The sequence below is a fragment of the Cricetulus griseus genome (assembly GCF_003668045.3).
Source record: "Cricetulus griseus strain 17A/GY chromosome 1 unlocalized genomic scaffold, alternate assembly CriGri-PICRH-1.0 chr1_0, whole genome shotgun sequence".
NCBI lineage: Eukaryota > Metazoa > Chordata > Mammalia > Rodentia > Cricetidae > Cricetulus > Cricetulus griseus.
In genome coordinates this window covers 58,931,267-58,939,309 of record NW_023276806.1, presented here as the reverse complement: position 1 = coordinate 58,939,309, position 8,043 = coordinate 58,931,267, and positions in this window count along the sequence as shown.

Sequence of the window (8,043 nt, the reverse complement as noted above, 5' to 3'; positions counted from 1 at the left end):
GGTTTGAGGCTGTATGATTTGGGCAAGTTCCCTGTCTATCTGTTGGCTGGCAATAAAGACTTTGTTTTCGGTTTTAGGAGTGTCCATGTTATGGCCTCTGGTGGGCTTACCTCACAACAGTTCTTTTTTTTTTAATATTTGGGGGTATAGTCTTTTCGTGTTCAAGCTGTTACTTGTCTTTTTGGCAAGGTGTGGTGATAAATGGCCTTTTCTGAATGTTTGTATATTCTTTCATTCCTCTGGCTTCTGGTCCCTCATTAGAGCATTGTTCATTTCTCCTGGTCTCCTGAAACTGGCTTATGCTCTTCTGCTATTATTCTAGTTTCATTCTGTGGTTGTGAGAAAATACCATGACCAAGAGCAACTTAGGAGAAAAAAAGGGCCTTTTTCATATTATAGGTTACAGTCCAGGAACGTCAGGGCAGGAACTTGTGGCAGGAATGCTGTTTTGCTGGCTTTCACACAGGTTCCTGGTTAGCTAGCTTTCTTATAATCTCAGGACCATAGGCCCTTGGAATTGTGCTGTCCACAGTGATCTAGGTCCTCCTGTGTCAATTAACAATCAAGACATTTCCCCAGAGACATTCCCAAAGGCAAGTGTGATCTGAACAGTCCCTCAGGATGTTCTACAATGTGCCAAGGCTAGTTAAAGCTAACTAAGACAGGTATCATGGGTGGAAGATTTGGGAGCAACAGGAGACAGGAAGGTCTCTGCCATTGTGGGCTGATGGAGCACTTTGTATGTCAGCTCTCATCAAGGTACCTACGTTTCTCTTCCTGTATTGAGAATTCCCCAGCCTTAAGTTTGGAAAGCATTCATATGTGATGCTTAGCAACACCTCAGCTCTCTTCTTTTTGATCCTGTGTCTGCTAGATTATTAAACTACAAAATTCCCATTTCCTGCTTTGTAACTAATAAGTAATTTAATTGGTAGATAATTTTATTTCTGTTCCTTTTAAATTTTGAGTTTTAATGACAATTGATGATTATTTTTGGGATAATGTCTCACTATGTAGCCTTGGTTGACGTGGAACTTGCTGTGTAGCATTCATTATCTTTGCTTGATTTGCTTATTTATATGATTTTCAGAGAATGGTAATTTTTGTTTCAAAAACAAAAATGTTTCTGAAGGAATCTTTCTGTAGTTCATCTATTATTGGTGGCACAAAAAGGACATTTTAAAATAGGTCATAATTCTTTGCTACCCATTATTTATTTTGATGTTCAAATTCATACTGAGGCCATTGGGAGCCATTTTAAGTTGTTTTCTGGAACCTTTTAGTGGGAAATATTTAGAAACACTTATTCACTGTTAATACATCATTTATAGGCTCAACAAAGCAGAGACAATGTTGCAATTTTATGTATACAATTCAAAATCAAATGTATAAATATTACATATTTTCAAACTGAATTTAAAAGACTCAAAATAACTACAGCAATTAATAGCAGAAAAGACAATGCTACAGAAGGAATAATATCAAGTCCAATTTATATTATAGAGCCAGGCAGTGATGGCACAAGTCTTTAATCCCAGCACTCAGGAGGCAGAGGCAGGTGGAGCTCTGTGAGTTTGAGACCAGCCTGGTCTCCAGAGAGAGTGCTAGGACAGGCTCCAAAGCTACAGAGAAACCCTGTTTCGGAAAAACAAAACAAAACAAAACAAACAAAAAAGACACAGGCACAGGCTATGATTTTCTGAACAGGACTCCTATACTACAGGAACCCCCTCCCCCAGCTGACAAATGGGATTACCTGAAATGAAGATACACCTAACAGCAAAGGAAGCAGTCACCTTAGTGAAGTGACAATCTACAGAATGGGAAGAAATTTCTGCCAACTAACACCAGACAGGGAATTAGTATCCAGGATATATAAAGAACTGCTGAGAATTTGAACTTGTGCAGCCACTGTGGAAATCAGTACAGGGTTCTTCAAAGCACAGAAACTAGAATTACTATGTAACGTGGCAATATCACTCAGGCACGTACCCAAAGGACTCTAAGTCGGCATTCTGAGACATACGTACACAGTCTGTGTTTACTCCTGCACCATTCACAATAGCCAAGAAATCAAGTGAGACTAGATGTCCATGAAGAAATGAGGCATTGAAGAAATGGTTCACATGCCCATTGCAACTTTATTTTCACATAAAGAAAAGTGAAATAATAATATTATCATAAAAATGGATGACCCTAGAAATCACTGAATAAGCCAGACTCAGACAAATACTGCATATCCTGCATTGCATGTTTTCTTTTTTACATAGAACCTTATTTTAAATGTGTGTGTGTGTGTGTGTGTGTGTGTGTGTGTGTGTGTGTGTGTGTGTGGTTGTACTTTGTGCTTATAGGACATGAAGCTAGAAAGGAGATCAGGAGAAGGGAAGCAGGGATCTTGAGGTATAAGTAGGGTATGGAGAAACACAATGAAGAAAAAGAAGGGGGGCTGGTTTGGTTAATTTTTTTTTTTTTGCTGTGAAGACACCATGACCAAGGCAGCTTGTAGAAAAGAGAGATTATTGGGGGTGTACAGTTCAGAGGGTGAGTGCATGACCATTATAGCGGGGAGAATGGCAGCAAGCAGGCAGGCACGATGCTGGAGCAGCAGCTGAGAGATTACAAAGCACCTGTCAGTGGAAAGCAGGGAGAGCTAACTGGGCCTGGTGTGGGCTTTGGAAACCTCATAGCCACCCCCAGTGATTATTTCCTCCATCAAGGCCACACCTCCTAGTCCTTCCCAAACAGTTCCACCAACTGGGACCAAGTATTCAAATGCAAGAGCCTATGGGGACCATTCTCATCCACAGAGTGGGAGAAGAAAGGAAAGTAATAGGAAGGAAGGGGACATGGGGGAGGGGAGTGGGGACAGGAAACACATGAGAACAAGGTATGATGACACATAGGCAACGGTGCCATAATGAACCTTGTTGTTTCATATGTCAACCTAAAAACTTAATGATAAGAACCCCTGTAAACTCATTTAGACACTTCTAATTCCAGTCTCAGGTGCTTTTTCAGGCATTCTTGTAGCTCTCGTCTCCTAGAGGGAACCCTGCTGTTTAACATCAAATGTTTCTGCTTTGCTGAGTCTCACAACAGACACAAAAATCATTCTCCTTTTACAAAGAGATCATTTTGTTGTCTTTGTGATCCTTGAGTCTCATTTTTTTTTTCCTTTCCTTTTACATCAGCTGAAACCTCCAGGATGGTATGAAATCACAGAGGACGTAGTAGTATTAATAGGTTTCTTTGTTTTGTTCCTGACATAATGGAAGCGGCTTCAAAGCTTCCTCAGCTAAATATTAATAGCAGTGAGGTACCTTTATTTCATCTTGTTTAGGATGTACCAATGAATTAATATTTTCATTTTTTTAGAATACGAAATGATTCTTTGTTGAAGTTCTTTTAAAGTCTATAGTGATAATACAATTTTAGTAGTACAAGAGCTAATTATAGTATTGGATGATGATAAACCTACTTAAACCTGCAGTTATGTATACAAAAATGTTAATAACAATTAGATACGTTTTATACCTTCTGTAAACTGAGGCAACATTCCTAATGTTTTGCTATGAATGAATTCTATTTTGTCTAGTTACCATTTTCCAATTCTTGTATTCTGCTTTAGTATCATAGAAGCATTAGTATTACATAAGAGCAGTGGATTCTCATCTAATGCAGTGTTGCTCAACCTGTGCAATTTTTCATTGGTGAAAAGTCAAATCCCAAATTATGCCTAAACCATGTTATTATGCTTTGCTCCTTCACGCTTTCTGCTCACCCTCATTCTTTCTCTCTTCCCCTTCTCTTTGAGACAGCGTTTCACTGGGTACCTAAGTCTGAATTTGAGTTCTTGATCTCCCAAGTGCTGAGAGTACAGGTATGGGACCACTTGCCCAACCAGATATTCTATTTTTATTATGCCTAGCATCTATGATTACTGCAATGAAATGTCTGTTTTCTCACTGTCTATGTTAGTCATCATTTGCTTCATAGCAAAGAACTGCAAATTCTAGTGACATGTAACAGTGCACATTTATTTCACTAATGGGTTGTTGCTGTGCTTTGGCCTTTACTAACTGGTGTGGAAATATCTAATGTTAGCAAAGAATATGGCTGTACAGAGTACTAGCTGGGAATCAGCATCTCTGTCCCCAGATTTACTGCAAGAAATATCAAACTGGTAAAAAAAAAGAAAGATGAACTAGAGATGAGTAACAAAAGTTTTTCTATAATTATAAAATAGAAAAGTAATATGGTTGGGGTAAATTATTCTCTTAAAAATAGGAGAGGATGGAACACATGTGATATGGAAGAAGAGGGTTATAGAATACTGGGAGTTAAAGTTTTAAATAGGGGTGAGGAGATGGCACAGAGGATGGGGTAGGGAGTGGGTTAACTAAGACTGAAGATGTAATACACATGCACGCACACACACACACACACACACACACACACACACACACACACACACACACAAATACACAGAGTTTAAACTGAAGTACCCTGCATAGGTAGACAGAGCTGCTCCCAGAAGACACGGGTTATTAAATGAAAATCTTCATGCCAGGCATGGGATACATCCCTGTGAGTTATTAGTCAGGAAGGCATCAGAGGTCTCCAAAACAAGAAGTTATTGCCATTGATCTTAGCTGCCCATGATAACTAGATGGTTAGATGTTATTACTGAAGACACCACACACTTTGGTTACAAGATATAAAGAAATCAATTGTGAAATGACCATGAAATTTCCTACCTGCTGAGTGGTTTTCATACTGCTGGAAGGTGTTATACAGGCCACAGAAGGAGAAAAGACATCAACAGTCTTACTAGCACTGGACCTTATATCCAACAATACCAACTTGCTAAGTAAGAAGGTCCCACTAGTGTAATAGTGTCATTAAGGTTATAGGGGTAACCAAGCTGCTTTCTGATTGGAGTTGAGAAATGCTCCATAGGAGGGAAACCATGCTCGATATTGTAAGCCTGGTCAAAAGCCCGTGGTTTGGGAGGTTCTAGGCCCTAGTAGAGAACCTACTATTGTTATTTTGCTAAATGATCATGTTGTGAAACTTCATTCTAAATATTTACTCTCAACTTTAGTTAGAGAACTGTTTGCAGTGGGCAATGGTTAGTACAAAGACTGTTCAAAGTGCTGAGAATAAATTACTGTTGAGTGTTCAACCTTAAGTGGGAGACATCTATATCAGCCCCACCCCCAAAGGCTCTGGAAATATTCTGGAAGAGGGATCAGAAGGGATCTAGCAGCTGGGAAATGGTGAGGAGTGTTGTGAAATGCTGTCATTAGAACACAGCATGGCTATGGAAAGTGATGCACTCAAAAAAGCTGTGATTACCTACACAAGACCTGCAAAAGGTTGAGAGAGCCAGAAATCAGGCATGATTGAGGAAAGGCATAATGAAGACTCACACACAGATGAGAAGCTATTGGCAGTTGACAGCTGCTGGGGAGGGAGAGCCACTTTTTCTTGAGGGTGTGTTAAACCCAATGAAAACCATGACCCAAATTCTTTGGTCAAACTAAGCAAGCTTTATTTTCTGTTAGACAAGGCTATCTCCCTAAAGTGGGGTTTGAGAAAATAGCACTGAACATGAGACAGTGGGGTTTATACAGACCCAAAAGCTGCAAGACTAGGCTGGTTTCAAGAGTTGGGGGATGTCCAGAGGAACTTGGCTGAACAATTCAAAATTATTGGGCAGATCATCTTATCAGGGTAGAGGTTAGGGTATAGGGCATGGAACATGTCAAATTCCAGAAAATAGGTCAAGGCCTAGTCAAATTGAAATTTTACAGAAAACAAGAATAAAGTTATTTTGACCTTGTGATATGATGGTTTCTCATCTTAAGATGAACTCAGACTGGTCCATCAGGTGTGACCAGTTGTAGGTTGCACCAGCTCTAGTGGATGGCCCCATGCTCATTTGCTATGCACATATGGACAGCACTAAGAGGATTCCAAGAGACATTAAAAAGAAAAGAGGGTTGAAGGGATCCAGTGGAGATGAAAGGGGAAAAACAGTAGGTAAATATAATCATAACTCACTGTATACATACATGAAATTCTCAAGGAATAAACTAAAAATAATGGTTTTTCAAAATTCTAGAGAAATGCACTCAGTTGGTAGATAAATCTGGTGCTCTGATGACTGGCAAACTATGAAGATACTTATTTTTATTTTTTTAATTAGTACACAAACAACAGGATTCCTTATGGCATTTTCATGCATACTTAGTTTTAACTGATTCCCACACCATATATACCTCTCACCCCGTGCTCCCCATTCCCTGCTTGTATCTTTTGTCCCCCTGTATTTCCCTTTCCACTTTCATTTCACACGTGTTCAACTATCCTCTCCCTCCTCCTTCCTTAGTGTTTTTCATGGACACGTGCCAGTTTCCTGTCTTCTACTCACAGTCACACACACACACACACACACACACACACACACACACACACACACACAAATCAGAAGATAGGATCCACATGAGAACAAGTTTTATCTTTATTTCTGAGCCTGAATTACTTCGATTCATATCTTTCCATTACATTCATTTTCTTACAAAGTTTATCTTTTTTTATTCATGAATCCAGTTTCATTGTATATATGTATACCCCGTTTTCATTCCCATTCATCAGTTGGTGGATGTCTAGGCTGATTCCATTTCCTAGCTGTTGTGGTAAAGTATTGATAAACATGAACAGTGTTGCCGGGGTAGGATACAGAGTATTTTGAGTTTACACCCAGGAGGGTAGAGCTGGGTCCTTTCTTTTTGACAATTCTTCACACTGATTTCCATAGTTGCTGTACTGGTTTCTGTTCCCATCAACAGTGAGCAAGTGTGCTCCTCTTTCTCCACATCCTCTTGGGTGTAATTGTCAACTAGTTTTGTGATGATAGTCATTATGACCGGCATAAGATGAAACTGCAAAGCAGTGCTGTTGTGTGTACACATATATGCACGTAGAAGCCAGAGAACAACCTGGGGTGTCATTCCTCAGGAGATACGGTTCACCTTGGGTTTTGTTGTTGTTGTTTTGAGATAGGTTCTCTCATTGGGCTGGACCTATCAATTACATTAGGCTGGATGGCCAGCAAGTTCCAGGGAGATCTTACTGTCTCTACCTCCCCAGTGCTTGGGGTCTAAGAATATGACACACCTGTTTTTTGTTTTGTTATTTTTATTTTTGTTTTGTTTTTGTCCTGAGAATTGAATTTCGGTCCTTGTGCTTGGATGGCAAACACTTTATTTACCATATAAAGGGGCCACCTTCCCAGCCCCCTCAACACAGTTTTAGCTTGCAATTTAGTGATGGCTAAGGATGTTGAATACTTTTAAAATACATATTGGCTGTTTGTAGCTCTTATGACCTGTCTCTTCAGTTCATTGTTCAATTTCTTGATTAGCAGTTTTGGGGTATTGGTGTTTAATTTTGCTGTTCTTCAGTTGTTTTAGATATTAACCCCATCTTAAATATAGTTGGAAAAGATGTCTTTTCAATTCTGTGTGCTGTTTGCTCTGCTGATAATGTCCCTTGCTTTGTAGAATAGAAGAAAAGGTAAGAGATACCAGTTTTTAAAATTTTTTAGTTTATTATTTCTCTCTCTCTCTCTCTCTCTCTCTCTATATATATATATATATATATATATATATATATATAGTGACACACACCATGCCTAACTCAGCATTTACAGTTTTAAATCAAGCTCTTTGGTCCACTTTTAACTGACTTTCTTAAGGGTGACAGATATTAATTTAAACTCATTTTTCTGCATGTGGAAATAGTCTTGTAAACACCATTTACTTAATAGGCTGTCATGTTTCCAGCATGTTTTGGCAACTTTGTCAAAAATTAGGTGTCCATAGCTGTATGGGTTTATTTCTGGGTATTTATTTTCTCCATTGTTCCTTTTACCAAGTTATACATGTCTCTTTTTATTCCATTACTATATTATCTCTATCATTATGACTCTGTAGTATAGTTTTGTTGAGACATGGTCTTACTATACAGCCCTGG